This window comes from Protopterus annectens, chromosome 5.part0, assembly GCF_019279795.1.
Source record: "Protopterus annectens isolate FY-2018-M chromosome 5.part0, PAN1.0, whole genome shotgun sequence".
Lineage (NCBI taxonomy): Eukaryota > Metazoa > Chordata > Ceratodontiformes > Protopteridae > Protopterus > Protopterus annectens.
The window spans coordinates 1,207,779,279-1,207,795,966 of NC_056735.1; positions in this window are offsets into that span (position 1 = coordinate 1,207,779,279).

Genomic DNA, 16,688 nt, shown 5'->3' on the forward strand with positions numbered 1-16,688 from the left:
AGCACTGTGTTGAATTGAGGAGATTTATCTTGTGTTTTTATTATTTATTATTTAAATAGTTTTAAACCTTTCAACTGTGGCAGTTTTGTGTAGAGATAATTTAAGCTCTAGAGTACATTGCATGTATATTGTGATACTGTCCAAGCCACTCCAATAAGACTTGCTGTTTGTCATACTTACTAATTGGATAATAATAATATTGCACATTAAAATTGGGCACCCTTTGGTAAGGGCCTTATTAGTAGCTTATATTAGTGATTGCTGGCAATGGATTACTACCTTATAGCCTGGCAGGAAGGGGCATAGCTGGGGAACCCGTGCCAGCCTTCCCCAGGAGTGTCTGTGTGTTTGCATATAACTCATATCTTAAAGTGTGTGTGTGTGTGTGTGTGTGTGTGTGTGTGTGTGTGTGTGTGTGTGTGTGTGTGTGTGTGTCAGCTACTTGGGCAGGGACAGGAAGCATTGGTTGGACAGAGAGGGTTCTGGAGGTTTTAGCTTGACCACTAGGCTGAGATCTGGACCCTATATCGCTGTGCCAGTGGGGAGTCTTACTGGGTATCTGGAGATAAAGGGAGAAACCAGCCCCAGACGGACTGTGCTCTCTGTGTGCTCTTAAGGGAAATTGTACTTTACTGTGTGTGTACTTTTTATCCTTCCCAATGTGCATGCCCCTCATTGGTGCTAGTGGTGAGGATTGAGGCTCCTTGATTACAGGGCCAGTGCATGGGTGTTGCAGACATAATAAACAGATGTTTAGTTTTTATTATTCTTTAGAATTTTCAGTTTCATTATCAGCTCATTAACTTACCTTAAAAACTCTAATGTCTAATAATGAGACATTTGCATATTAATGGAGTCTCTCTGTGTTGCTATTCATACAATCAAACTGAATGAGGTAAGACTGTCAAGTGGTCACTTCACTTTTTATTTTAATGATGGAGCCCATTCTAACCTTATTATAAGCATCGCATTGGATTTTTTCCAACACATCAAAGCATACTTCTCAACCACTCTGCAAACAAATCTGGACAAAGCCAACAAAAAATGAAATGGTGGAACAAAGGCCCAAAAATAGAGACAAATTTTAAATATTGCCCTTATAAAATTAAAAAGTTGCTAGAATAAAAAGGTATTGTATTAGCATGCATTTTTTGATTGATATGAATTATGAAACTGAAATGTCTGTTACTATTTAGTGACTTCAATGCTCAGTAATATGCTAGAAAACCACAAACTTTATGAGTAATGGACCAACATCTGGACATTCTGTGAAAATCTGGAAAGCTGAGAGGTATGGATCTAAGTACTTTTCCATATAAATACTTTGTAGTGCATGGAGCATGGTGATTATAATCTGATATTCAGAAAAGGACAAATCAATTAAGTGCCAAGTGCTCATGACTCAGCCTTAATAAATGTTAAATGTTAAGTACCCCCTGCTTAAGTTGTTAAGGTCAGGTCTGGGGCTAGGCATTAAAATCTGCCTGTACTGCCTAGAAAATGAGAGCAGCAGGGCAAAAGATTTGTTTTTGCCTGCTGTCAGTACAGGTAACCTGTCCCTAACTTTCTCTAATGAACTGAGAAAGTTGCTAGAATAACAGGATGCATTCACATGCATTTTCTGAAGAATACAAACTCTGAAACTCCAATGTATGACATTATTTCGTGACTTCAGTCCTCAGTGGTCTATCCAAAAGACAGATTTTATGATGAACAGACCAAAACTATGAAGCAATAATTTGGACCTTCTGTGAAAGTCTAGACAGTTGACAGGAATGAAAGATAAGTGTAAATGTAATGGACTGTGTTACGCTGCCTTTCTGAGAGTGTCTGCTAAGTATTTTATGGCTGAAAGCTGGCATAATACTTAGCATTTTTCCCAGTATTTAGTAGTACATATTGCAATTAAGTCTCCATGTACCACAAAGAATTATGATCGGGTCTCCAATCATAACCCTCAATTATATATTCTCAACATGGATGTCAAGATTCACTTCTGATGGTTGTGTATTTTAGAACCTGCACCCTTCAGGCCTATTGCAGCAGTTGCAGGTTCTAAAATACACAACCTAGCAGTATATGTAGATAAAAAAATAAAACATATTGTAGAACAGTTTCCACATTTAATAAAAGACTCCTGGGACTTTCTTGGTCAATTAAAAAGTGAATTGTGGTGTCTGAATAGTTTTTTTCTCACTATAGATGTTCAGGATTTATTCTCATGTATTCCAAAACATGAAGGACTAAAGTTTTTTGAAGAAATACTTTTTACTTGTTCTTCTTTGACTTCTGATGAAATTGGTTTAATATGTGAACTTATGAGTCTTATCCTGGAAAATAACTATATATATTTTGAGGGGGGAATACTTCCAGCAATTAAAGGGAGTTGGATGGGAGCAGCCTGTGCCCCACTGTATGCTAACTTGGTCCTTTTAGGTTGGGAAAAAAAGCATGTTTTTCAAAGTGAGTTTTTTTCTAATGTGTTATTTTACAGCAGGTTTCTGGATGATATATTTATTTTATGGAAAGGGAGTTTAGATACTATACCGCCATTCATCCAATATTTAAACGAAACCACTAATTTTCTAAAATTCACTTTTGAATTTCATGACCAAGAGATTAATTTCCTAGATACTAAGATATTAAAGGCCCAAGATAAATATATTTCTAGAATTTACCGTAAAAACACCTTTTGCAATAATTAATTACACTTTGATAGTAGCCATCATCCTACATTTCAGAAGAAAAGCATTATTAAAGGTCAGGCTATCAGGGTTGCTAGGATGACATCTTTAAAAAGTGATGTGATCAAGGAATTCATATTTTTGAAGGACATGTTCCTTGAAAGGGGTTATCAAGGGGAATTTATTGACCATATACTTACAGGTGTTTTAGATGAAGGGGGCAAAAAATATATACCTTTGTTGGGTAAGGGACCTAATATAACAAACAACACAATAGTGAGGATTAACAAGGATAATAAAACTGATTTTCAACAAGCATGTGTTGTGCAGTATAGTCCATTGTATTCTCAAGTTAAGGGAATAATACATAAGAATTGGAACATCTTTAAAGCCAGTAGTGAAGTGTTTCAGTTGGTGGGTGGCAAACCTATGTTTTCCACTAAAATGGGTCCCAATTTAAAATCAGTATTGGAGAGAGGTACTGACTATCAAGGTACTCAAGTGAAACCGGGTGGGAGTAGACCTTGTGATAGATGCTCTTATTGTTCATACATATTGCAGGATAGCTCCATCAATATTGAGAATCAGAATAAAAGTATTGTATTTTTGAAAAGGGGCAACTGTTTTTCAAGCAAACTGGTATATATAGCCAGGTGCGATACCTGTTCTTCCTTTTATGTAGGAAAGACAGAGGCTATTTAAAACCAGGATATACGAGCATTTATATGACATAAAAAGCAAAAAGGAAACTAATGCTTTATATAAACATAGTATGTCTTGTGTTGATTTTTGTGGTTTTACGTTTGCTATTCTTGATTTTGTGCATGTGGAAGCCAAGGGGGTGACTGGCAAAATGTTTTAAATAAAAAAGAATTATTATGGCAATTAAGGTTGGCTGCAGATTTTCCCCCAGGTTTAAATGAGCATCTGACCATCCTGCCTATTCTTAAAGAGAAGGCAGGACAAGTTTAACAGCCTCATAACCATATATGTATATATATATATATATATATATATATATATATATATATATATATATATATATATATTTATACATATTTAACATATTAACATTTGCATTTTTACAATATATTTTATTTATTCATATTTATGAAGGTTTTTTGAATTTTGTACATATCGTGATTATATTTTTAAGAGTTCAGGTCGATTTTTTCTATTTTCTAATTTACTGTATAATGTGAACAAGTTTTTGTGGTTCTTTTTTACTTTAAGTATTGAATATTCATGGATTACAATCAATATTCATGAACTGGAATAATAAGTTATGCCATTGGTGGAAAAAGAACCAATTAGTATTTAGTACTTATTATTTAAATTTGTTTTGAATGATGTTTTTTGTTCTGAAGTCAATTGTATTGATGAAAGTGCTAAACTTTTATCTTAATAAATTGGTTCTGAGGACTCGCAACTTTAGTGCTCCTTTTTGGTTATTTGGACTGTCAGTTTTACTGGCATTTCCTGCTTGTCTTCCCTGGGAAAGAGGGATTTTTTTTGCCTTGATCATGGAACAAACTTCCAGTCCCACAGTCAGTACTTCTTTCAGCCACAAAAAGAAACAGTTAAGCAAATGGACTTTGCCACCACAACAGGCTAGCTATTTCCCTCAGACACTGTCAGGTGACTCTGCTGTGGCCCATTGCTGTATCTCAGACTACTCATCTTTTAACCATGATTCCTCTGGTATAGCACCTATAGCCACTATAGACTGAGGGTTAGCCACATCCTCTGTGGCTGTTGAAGTCCCCTCAGTGGGGAAAGGAGAGCAACTCTTGTTTGTCCTGGGAGAAAGAATGGGTAGGTTTCCCTGTTGTGTCAGAATTATGTGACCATCTCTGGGGAAGCAACTGCTGCCATTAATAACATGTTTTTTCCTTTGAAAGAAAAGCAGAAAACCAAGCATGTATCTACTCCTGAAATTTCTTTGTATAGAGTAGTTTACTGGGTCTGACTTAGGGTTTAATTCAGGCTATATAGGTGTGAGTGCGTTTGTGTGTGTGTGCCTTCTGTGGAAGGTTGGGCGCCGGGCTGGCAACTCGACACTGTAAAACTCCACTGCCAATCATGAGCGGACAGGTGATCCACTGTGGCAACCCCTAACCGGGAAAAGCTGAAAGAAGAAGAAGATCATTCTTGTAAAGTAGTTTCTGGCAAAAGAAAGAAGGATTTGTTTTCCTGAAGAGATTCAAGATTCCGGGAATCTGTAAGATTTTTCCTCCTTCCATTTCCAAATTGTCCAAATCTTCCACTTTTGGCAGAAAACAGAATAAGCAGTCTCAACAGAATATAGATAAACATACATTTAAGAAGGAATGGCAAGGGAGTTCCAAAAAAAAGTCACTAACCTTCCAAAAACCAAGAGCAGTCTAATATGTCTGAATGACTGTTCAAGAGATCATTTGGCCCAATCCCAACCTGGCTGCCTTTGTCTTCCAGAAAGTCTTAATCTCCAGTTTTCTCTTTGGCAGCAGATTGAATCAGATAAATGGGTTCTGAATATCATTCATTAGGGTTAGAGATGACAGTTGTTGGAAAATCATTCCTCCTTTCCAGGGGCCATTCCTCATCCTCCACATCAGAGTATTTTGTTATCACCTGTTCTTCATATTATGCTGTCCCTAGGACTGATAGAACTGATTCCTCCTTTTTAATCGGGGAATGGTTTTTATTTGTGGATGTTACTAAAGAAAGAAAATGCCTGGAGACTAGTTCTAGATTTTTCTTTCTTTCTTAAACCCATTTGTGATAGTGCCCTAATTCAAAATGATGTCACTTCTCAACTTGTTACCTATTCTTCCTCTTTCAAGTTTCCTGGTAATACTAGACTTATAAAATACTTATCATCACATCCCTATTCATCCAGACTTCAGATGTTTCTTAAGGTTTTGTTTGTTTGGATTACATTATCAGTTCTCTGCCTTAATCTTTGGACTATCCAATGCACCAAGAATGTTCACAAACTGTCTAGTTGCAGTTATACTTCACTGCAATCTACAGGGTATCCCATTTTTGTCTCTTGGCTGGGATTCCAAAAGAACATACAGAAGTCTTTCTTGATTCCTTCCCATAAGATTGTGTTCCTGTGATATCAATTAAATACCTCATTTCAAAGAGCTTTTCTTCTACAGGGAAACTATATCTTTATTTAGATATATTTATAAGGTTTTCCACTCAGACTTTAGTCACTGGGAGGGAATACCTCAGGATTTGGGGTCTCTTGGCATCTATGTTCTCATGATACCCTTGCCAAGACTCCACATGAGGAGGATACACCCTTTATCTTTTCAAATCCCAGTGTTGGGGTTGGTCAGAAGAGATATCTTTTGGTGGAAACAACAGATATCCTTAAATCCAGGTCTGCCATTCTCTCTCAGTGCTCCAAAGAAAAAAGCCACCACAGACTATTTGAACTTTGCTTGCAGATCAGTTTCAGGAGGGATACAAGTGCAGGGGTGTAGGACAGTAAGGACAGATGCAGGCATATAAATATCTAGGAGATACTTACTCTGATCAAGGCACTCAACTGTCTGAACCATTTGAACTCGCTAAGACCTCCTCAAAGTGGTTACATGCAGTACCACAGTCATGTGGCACATCATCAAGTGGGGGGGGCTAGGTTGTACTCTCTTTGCAGACAAGCCATATTAATTTGGGATATAGCTTTTCAGCACAGTTTCACTCTACAGGCATCCTACATCTTGTCAGAAAAATTGTATGGCAGACAAGCTGAGAAGGTCCAGGGCAGAACCTCATGAAAGGAAACTTGATCAGGGGATCTTCCAGCATTTGATCCAACTGTGGAGAGTTCCTCAAGTAGACCATTTTGCCCTGTATTTAAAAAATCAAGTGGCACTATTTAGTTCCATTACTCTATGCAAGAAGGCCTGGAAGATGGATGCTTTTTCTTTTCTTTGGACAGGAAAGTTCTGTATGCTCTTCCACCCTTTCCACTAATACCCAGGGTAGTTCTGAAGACTTATAAATCCCCCAAGATCATTGCAGTGATGCTCTTCTGGCCTAGGGAACTGTAGTTATCCCTTCTTTAGGCAATGTCAGGGGAAATTACCACAAGCTTCTTCACTGGATTTACTCACACAAGAACAGAAGTGTCTGATACTCCGACATTGATAATTTTCAAGTGACCTCCTGATTGATAAGGTCCTAATTTCTTTTAGCCACCTGTTTACTGAAGACGTGCAGCAAATACTAATAGTAGCAGGAAATACTGCGACTAGAAAATCATATATTAGCAAATGGAAATGGTTTTCTAGCTGGTGCCAACAATATAAGCATCATCCATTCTGGGCTAGTTGTTTTCTGGTTTCACAATATTTCTGTGAGTTACTATCCTATGGCCTTTCTTATTCCTCTATCAGGGTTTATTAATCAGCCATTTCAGAATTTCTGCTCATAGACCTTCCTCTTTCAAGGCAGTCTCATGTCAAAATATTCTTGAAGGGGGGTTTGCATAAGAGGCCACCAAGTAAATCAATGGCCCCACCTTGTAATCTTAATTTTGTGTTAGAGAATCTAACACTTGCTCCATTTGAAACAGCTAATCTTGCTGACTTTAGGTTCTTAACAAAGAAAATAGTTTTAGTGATTGCTCTGATGGTATCTCAGTTGCAACTTGCAAGCAATTATGAGTCAGCCCTACCTCAGTTTCCATAGAGACAGGGTTTCCTTGAGAACTAATCATTTTTTTATGCCTGAAGTGGCAACCAAGTTTACTTTAAGCCAAACTATCCATCTCTCTATTTTTTTATTTACTGAATCTAAAAATGAGGTAGAAAGGATACTTCATTCCTTGGATGTCCACAGACAACTCAGGTACTTTCTTGACAGAACTAAATCTCTAAGATCTTCAGATCAGCTGTTTATTTCTTATGAAGGTAGGAAGAAGAGACAACCTTTGTCATAACAGAATATTTTACTCACCATAGTAAATCTATTCTAGACATGGTTAAGGCTTTCTCTGCCATGGTCTTGGCTTCATTTATAGCATTTTGGAAAGAGTTGGATCCTAGCAATATTATAGAAGGTGCTACTTACTCCTCTGTACATACTTTTACAAAGCCCTATATGCTTGATTCCTTCTCTAGGTCCAGATTAGGCATTGCTAGGACCATTCTCCAGGGGTTCCTGGACTCTTCTCCTTCCACCTCCCAACTACAGTTAGCTGTGGCAATCTACCCATATAGCTAAGGCTACTGCAGCATGACCAATGTGACATACATAGTACAGCTGTGTGAGCTGAACTTAACAATAGATGTTGGAATGATCATTACTGCAGTAGCTGCTCACTCCCTCCATCCCCCTTGTTTTTTTTGGTGTGTTTTTTATGCCAGGGTGAGGACATTTATGTTTTGTTGTTCCTAGCATAGTCCTTTCAGGGTTCAGCCTCCCTCTTTCTGCTGGCTGGAAGCTCTAAAGGGGTTAGCACCTAAACTTGTCTTTTAGTCAGCTCAGACAGTTTGGACACATGAACATGCCCTGAAGCTTTGGAATCTGGCTGGCCAGTATATCCTTGGCAGGATATAACCCACGCTGCTAAGGCTACTGCAGCAGTGATCATTTGAACATCTACTGTTATGGTAAGTTCAGCTTACGTAACTGCACTTTCTGTGTCATGGTTTGTGGTAATATAGCTGACTGATAGAATAACTACTGTGTGGATAGTATAGATGGAATTGAATTAATCCTTGGTGGTTAACTGAGGGGAGGATTTTACTGAAGGGATAGCTGGCTGATTAGGCATGGACTACTCTTTTATGTGCCATAGTCCGTGGACTCAGGATGCTTATAGGTCTGTACTTATCTTTGTGTGATTCACAACCTTGAAATGTGGAATTATTTTTTGGTGCTGCGAGATCTGTAGCAAAATCTTTCTTGTAGAATTCTTTTGATGATTTGTACAGGCTTGACAGTTAAGGGATTTGTTTTCTCGTTGAATAGTGAGGGCAGGTTGTCATTACAGGCAAACTCCTAACCTTTGATATTTGGTAGTAATCTGTTATTGAAACATGTGTATCATGTTAGAAACTAAGTTGTATGGTTGACTGGGACCATATTCCGATTATGAGACAGCATCTGCATATGGTGATGTTGGGACAACTCATATCATTAGTGGTCTTCAGGGTTATAGAGGCCAATTAATCTGCAAACTTATTGTATTGATGGGTAGTTGAGTCCAAAAAGGGTCATTTGGTTTTGTATTTTACTGGTGGGCTTCTGATGCATTTTCAGTAGCTAAACAGTTATTAAAATTCCTAAATTGGGATATCCAGAATAGCACTGTGTCTTAGCCTGTCAGATCGCAGACTGACATTCTGTAGGTAATATGAGAGTGTATGTTATCTGTTTATGTTTCACATTTTCTATGCAGATTCACTAGGCCACTGGGTGCCTGGCAGATCTGTTGGTCTCTGATAGTCTTTTACTCTTCACTCACTGATGCACAGCCATTGACTATGTATGACTTAATATTGTTGAAGTAACAGAGGGCAGCATTCTGCTCAGGTATATATTAAACTCACTTCCTGTTTACATGATTGAGCTTAATTCCTAATGTTGCATTAACATACAGTTTTTAGTCTGTCTGGTAATACAAATGACACATTAAGGCTTGTGATCCCTCAAGTGATCTGTAACCATCCCAGTAAGCCTGAAGTGTTCAGAGCATTTTATGATCATTCAGTTCAGAGGATTATTTGCTTCTGCATTACCTATTTTAGTGGGGTCTGTAACAATGTTTACTCCTGTAGATAAGCAGCATATGTCAAGATTATAACAGGAGTTCATTTGCCAGGCTTGTTGATTTACTATTCTGTGCTTAGCATCTTGAGAATATGGTTGCATGCTAATGTCTTCAGGTGGTGGGAGATTTTTATCTAGCAGGTTGATGTGTTTGCATCTTTCCCGCATGTTCCTCATAATGATTTTCAGTGAATGGAATAATGAACATGTATCCACAACTCATGGTTTATTAGGTGTTCATGCAAGTGAATGTGGTACATAAGAATTTGTTGTTTCCTCTCTGAATAGATGCCAAAAGTACTTCTTTGCCCAGGATGCTTGCAGGCTGGTTATCACGGAGTTCACAGTAAACAGCATCTGCAAAGAAAGGTCCAACTCCACCAGGTCTTATGTCTCTGAATTCCATTCAGATAATTTTATATCTAGGTATTAAAGCCTTTAGCTTGCAGATATAGTTTTAGCCAGGATTCTATAAAAGGTAACCTCTGGTGTTTGAGTAACACTATTCAAGCCTGAAACTTAGCTACTTCATTACATATGTTTCTAGCATTTAGTTGCATGTTTTTGAGGCTTCTAGATTGGTGACTTGTGGTTAATGAGTATATTATATATGTGTATAAAACAGCTTTCTTTGTTAGGATTGTGATATGCATCCCTAGAGCAGGAGATAAGAAGTCATGGGAGATGTCGAAGATGCTGTAATGGATGTGTTGAATGTACAGAGTCAGTCTTCTTGTGACTAAGCATAGGTTGCAGAAGAACTTTAGAATGTAAGCCATTATGTATTGTGATAGTGGAAATGTTGTGATACTACTTAGGATCATTGATGTGACATGGACTTGTGGTACGTAGTTAGAATCATTGATGTGACATGGACTTGTGGTGGTACGTAGCTAGAATCATTGATGTGACATGCACTTATGGAATGTAGTTAGAATCAGTGATGTGACATGGACTTTTGGAACATAGTTAGAATTATTGATGACACCTACAAGGATGCATGGATCGTGCATCCCTAGCAAAACTAAGACTCACTCCCCTAAGAGAAGGAAACCAGTCTGGTGGACCCCTGCCATAAACAGGCTATACAATAGAAGGAGGTAACTAGTTCAGAAAAAAAGCAAATCCCAAGAAGGAAAGACATCCCTGATCAGTATCAGTAAGAAACTAAGGTCCCTCATAAAATCCTCCAAGGCTAACTTCGAAAGGAAAATAGCCAAGGATTCGAAAGATAACCACAAAGCCTCCTTTAGCTATGTCAAGAATCTAAGTGGCAACTCGCAGATATGCTCTGAGCTAGTGCAAAATAGCACAAAATATACTGAACCCACTGATATTGCCAACATCCTGGCAGATAGATTCAGTGCAAACTTCACCCCCCTCTCACCCCCAAAAGGGCCCACAACAATACCAGAAAGGTGTAGTGTCCCGGAAATCACAGACACACAGGTGAAAACAGCCCTTTCAAAAGCCAAAAGCACAGCATCAATGGGGCCAGATGGTGTCCCAGGCTGCATCTTGCACGAACTACAGAACGAACTAACCCCCCACCTAAACACACTGTTCAACCTCAGCCTCTCCACAGGCTATGTGCCCATAGAATGGCGCACAGCAACGGTTATTCCACTCCACAAAGGAGGGGCCACAACTGACCCTGGTAACTGTTGCCCCATAAGCCTGACTAGCCTGGTCTGCAAGGCTATGGAGCGCATCATCATGAAACTCATTAACAAAGACATTGGGAACCTCCAGACACTTGACCCGACCCAGTTTGGCATTGTTAAGGGCAGCTCATGCCTACTAAACCTTGTTGACTTCTTTGAGACAGTCACCAAGGCCATAGATGAGGGGAAGGTAATTCACACAGCCTACCTTGACCTCGCCAAGGGTTTTGACACCATTCCCTACTTGGGAATTATAGAAAAAACTCACCAGCCTGAACATAAACCCCTACGTCACGAGATGGGTTGCCAACTGGCTTACAGACAGAACTCACACAGTAAGAATAGCGGGTTCCAGGTCCGACTCTAAACCACTCACAAGTGGTGTCCCACAAGGCTCGGTCCTGGGACCCCTACTGTTCGGCATATACTTCTCAGAAGTACAGGCAGAAACAAGAGGACTATGGCTAACCAAGTTCACCAATGACTGCAAACTGGGAGCCATAATTGACTCTCTGGCTGACATGGGCATTCTCCAAAAGGGCCTTACTGAGATGGTACCTGGTGTCAGTCATGGTCTCAAGCTAAATGCCAAAAAATGCATAGTCATCCCGTTAGGGAAAAACAAAACACCCATGAATTACCACATAGGTGGCAGCCCCCTTAATACAGAAGAGGTAATAAGAGATCTGGGGACCCAGGTAGATAGTAATCTCTCCTTTGACAATCATATTGCAAAAGTAGTAAGGAAATCCTTCTATGTAGCCCATCTAATTACTAAAGGGTTCGCATCTAGAAATAAAGAGGTTATAGTGCCCCTCTACTCATCACTCATCAGACTCATCATAGAGTACAATGCCCCATTTGGGATGTACCTCACAAGACACTTCCAACAACTGGAAAGACCACAAAAGTACCTCACCAAGAGGATTACTGGACTCAAACATATGTCCTATGCAGCCCGACTGGAAAAACTCCAGCTGTACTCAGTTGCATATCGCTTACTCAAAGGTGATGTGACATGGACTTGTGGTGGTACATAGTTAGAATCATTGATGTGACATGGACTTGTGGTGGTACGTAGTTAGAATCATTGATGTGACATGGACTTGTGGTGGTACATAGTTAGAATCATTGATGTGACATGGACTTGTTGTACGTAGTTAGAATCATTGATGTGACATGCACTTATGGAATGTAGTTAGAATCAGTGATGTCACATGGACTTGTGGAACATAGTTAGAATCATTGATGACACCTACAAGGATGCATGGATCGTGCCATCCCTAGCAAAACAAAGACTCACTCCCCTAAGAGAAGGAAACCAGTCTGGTGGACCCCTGCCATAAACAGGCTATAGAATAGAAGGAGGAAACTAGTTCAGAAAAAATACTAAGATAATAGCCACTGAGGATGACTCAAGCAAGACAGTGAATCAAAGAACTTTAATGACTTAGTGCTTTCACCAGTACAATGCTGGCTTCTTCAGAGTCATTTACACAATCAATTAAAACACATTTATAACAACTGTCCCATGATAATGAGCTGACATCAGTAACTCAACAACCAATCATAATCCCATTCAACAGTTTAAATATGTCCTAATAATACAACAATAATTACTATAAATAATAATAATACATAGTGCACCCAAACATACATAAAAACATTGAATACTATTATAAAAAACAAACAAACACAATGAATTAAACTTCTAAATAATTCATTTACCTAAATCTGATTAGATTTAAAATTCAAAATAGGTTTTAAAGACACACAATCATTAAGACCAGGAAATTTCAAGGCATTTAACCTAAGCTGCCATTCAGTTTCCAAAACTGCAACTTTGTTAACCAAATCCCCACCTCTTTCAGTCGTACAAACTCTATCCACAACAAAAAACAAAAACTTGTTAAAATTGGAGCATGTAGTGCTGTGCATATAAAGTGCGTTGTGTACATCTTTTTTCTTAATAGATCTAACATGTTCCGATATCCTGTCCCTTAGTCTTCGAATGGTCTTACCCACATAAAATGCCTCACATGCCATACAAGAAGCCACATACACTAAATTTCTAGTGTTACAATTACACTTCCCAGGGCAAGCAATAGTGTATTTGTAATCAAAAATACACAGGTAAGACCCTTCACTAATAAACCTACACCACTTACATGCCCCACATTTTCTCATATATGATTTTTTTATGTGGTCTAACTTCTTTTTCCAAAATTGACTTAAGGTTCTCACCCTTACTAAAAACAATCAAGGGTTCGGCGCCTAAAATCACCTTGTTTTCATTACTCAAAAAGCACCTCCAAATATTTTTCAAACTGGCACACAATTCAGGTGCCTTGTTGTTATACTTCAATACAAACAATGTTCCTGTTTTATTATTACCTACTTTACCTAATGGACATTAGTGTTCAAAACTGGCATATAGTGTGTGCCCCTTTTCCTCATCACTTCTTTTCTAATTTTGAGTAGCAATTTGAGAGGGTAACCCCGTTCCAAAAACATTCCAATCAACTTAAAAATCTCTTTCCTAAGAGTTTCATCATTACTAACTAACCTTGATGTTCTAACCATTTGCCCCTTCACTATACCTTTTCTCTGATACCAGGGGTGACAACTCCCAAAGTGCAACAGGGAGTTAGAATAGCTCTCCTTCCTAAATATACTACTAGAAAAACCTTCATTTGTTTTGGTAATGGTTAGATCCAAAAAATTAATAACTTCCTTATTCCACAAATATGTGAACTTAAGAAATTTTGTGGTGCCATTCAGGTAATCAACAAAATCAACTGCCGTTTTTTCATCACCTTTCCATAAAATCAAGAGATCATCTAAAAACCTATTATATAAAATAATATTGTCATTGAACCTGGAAGGAAAAACAAAAAGCCTTTCCCAAGCCAACAAAACTAAGTTGGAAAAAAACGGGGCACATTTCGCACCCAATGCCACCCCAGAAAGCTGCTGGTAAACCTCTCCTTCAAACATAATAAAATTGTTTTTCAAAACCAACTCCATAAGGTCTTGAAGAAAATTAATTTTATTTTTATCTACTGTAACACTAGCAAAGAGGCTATCATAAAACATTTCTAACCCCATCTGGTGCGGTATGACAGAAAATAAGTTGACCACATCAATTGTTAAAAAACCAAAACAAGAATTATTGATTTTCACTTCCCTCAATCTCTCTAAACAATGCCACGAGTCCCTTATAATATGTGTTGCTTCAATTACAGCAGACTTAGACATAACATCTATGAACACCGCAAGGGGTTCAGTCTTGGATCCCTTAGCCGCAACAATAGGTCTAAAAGACAAGTTATCTGTTCCCTTATGGACTTTGGGGATACCAAAAATAGTCAGCATTGTAGGAAATTTGACTGTAAGGTAGTTAAATTCCATCTCATTAATAACTCCTTGGAATAATGCATCCTGCAAAAACGAATCAATTTTAGCATATGCCCTGTTTAACTCATTTATAGAAACCCTCGAATACGTTAACTCATCATTCAAAAATTCAGTTTTTGTTTTTTTGTTGTGGATAGAGTTTGTATGACTGAGAGAGGTGGGGATTTGGTTAACAAAGTTGCAGTTTTGGAAACTGAATGGCAGCTTAGGTTAAATGCCTTGAAATTTCCTTGTCTTAATGATTCTGTGTCTTTAAAACCTATTTTGAATTTTAAATCTAATCAGATTTAGGTAGATGAATTATTTAGAAGTTTAATTCATTGTGTTTGTTTTTTTATAATAGTATTCAATGTTTTTATGTATGTTTGGGTGCACTATGTATTATTATTATTTATAGTAATTATTGTTGTATTATTAGGACATATTTAAACTGTTGAATGGGATTATGATTGGTTGTTGAGTTACTGATGTCAGCTCATTATCATGGGACAGTTGTTATAAATGTGTTTTAATTGATTGTGAAAATGACTCTGAAGAAGCCAGCATTGTACTGGTGAAAGCGCTAAGTCATTAAAGTTCTTTGATTCACCGTCTTGCTTGAGTCGTCCTCAGTGGCTATTATCTTAGTATTTATTGGTTTTTGCCCTATTTTGGGGGGTTTTGTTGTTTTGTAGTTCAGAAAAAAAGCAAATCCCAAGAAGGAAAGGCATCCCTGATCAGTATTAGTAAAAAACTAAGGTCCCTCATAAAAGACTCCAAGGCTAACTTTGAAAGAAAAATAGCCAAGGATTCGAAAGATAACCACAAAGCCTTCTTTAGCTATGTCAAGAATCTAAGTGGCAACTTGCAGATATGCTCTGAGCTAGTGCAAAATAGCACAAAATATACTGAACCCACTGATATTGCCAACATCCTGGCAGATAGATTCAGTGCAAACTTCACCCCCCTCTCACCCCCAAAAGGGCCCACAACAATACCAGAAAAGTGTAGTGTCCCGGAAATCACAGACACACAGGTGAAAACAGCCCTTTCAAAAGCCAAAAGCACAGCATCAATGGGGCCAGATGGTGTCCCAGGCTGCATCTTGCATGAACTACAGAACGAACTAACCCCCCCCACCTAAACACACTGTTCAATCTCAGCCTCTCCACAGGCTATGTGCCCATAGAATGGCACACAGCAACAGTTATTCCACTCCACAAAGGAGTGGCCACAACTGACCCTGGTAACTGTTGCCCCATAAGCCTGACTAGCCTGGTCTGCAAGGCTATGGAGCGCATCATCATGAAACTCATTAACAAAGACATTGGGAACCTCCAAACACTTGACCCGACCCAGTTCGGCATTGTTAAGGGAAGCTCATGCCTACTAAACCTGGTTGACTTCTTTGAGACAGTCACCAAGGCCATAGATGAGGGGAAGGTAGTTCACACAGCCTACCTTGACCTCGCCAAGGGTTTTGACACCATTCCCTACTTGGTAATTATAGAAAAAACTCACCAGCCTGAACATAAACCCCTACGTCACGAGATGGGTTGCCAACTGGCTTACAGACATAACTCACACAGTAAGAATAGCGGGTTCCAGGTCCGACTCTAAACCACTCACAAGTGGTGTCCCACAAGGCTCGGTCCTGGGACCCCTACTGTTTGGCATATACTTCTCAGAAGTACAGGCAGAAACAAGAGGACTATGGCTAACCAAGTTCACCAATGACTGCAAACTGGGAGCCATAATTGACTCTCTGGCTGACATGGACATTCTCCAAAAGGGCCTTACTGAGATGGTACCTGGTGTCAGTCATGGTCTCAAGCTAAATGCCAAAAAATGCATAGTCATCCCATTAGGGAAAAACAAAACACCCATGAATTACCACATAGGTGGCAGCCCCTTTAATACAGAAGAGGTAATAAGAGATCTGGGGACCCAGGTAGATAGTAATCTCTCCTTTGACAATCATATTGCAAAAGTAGTAAGGAAATCCTTCTATGTAGCCCATCTAATTACTAAAGGGTTCACATCTAGAAATAAAGTGGTTATAGTGCCCCTCTACTCATCACTCATCAGACTCATCATAGAGTACAATGCCCCATTTGGGATGTACCTCACAAGACACTTCCAACAACTGGAAAGACCACAAAAGTACCTC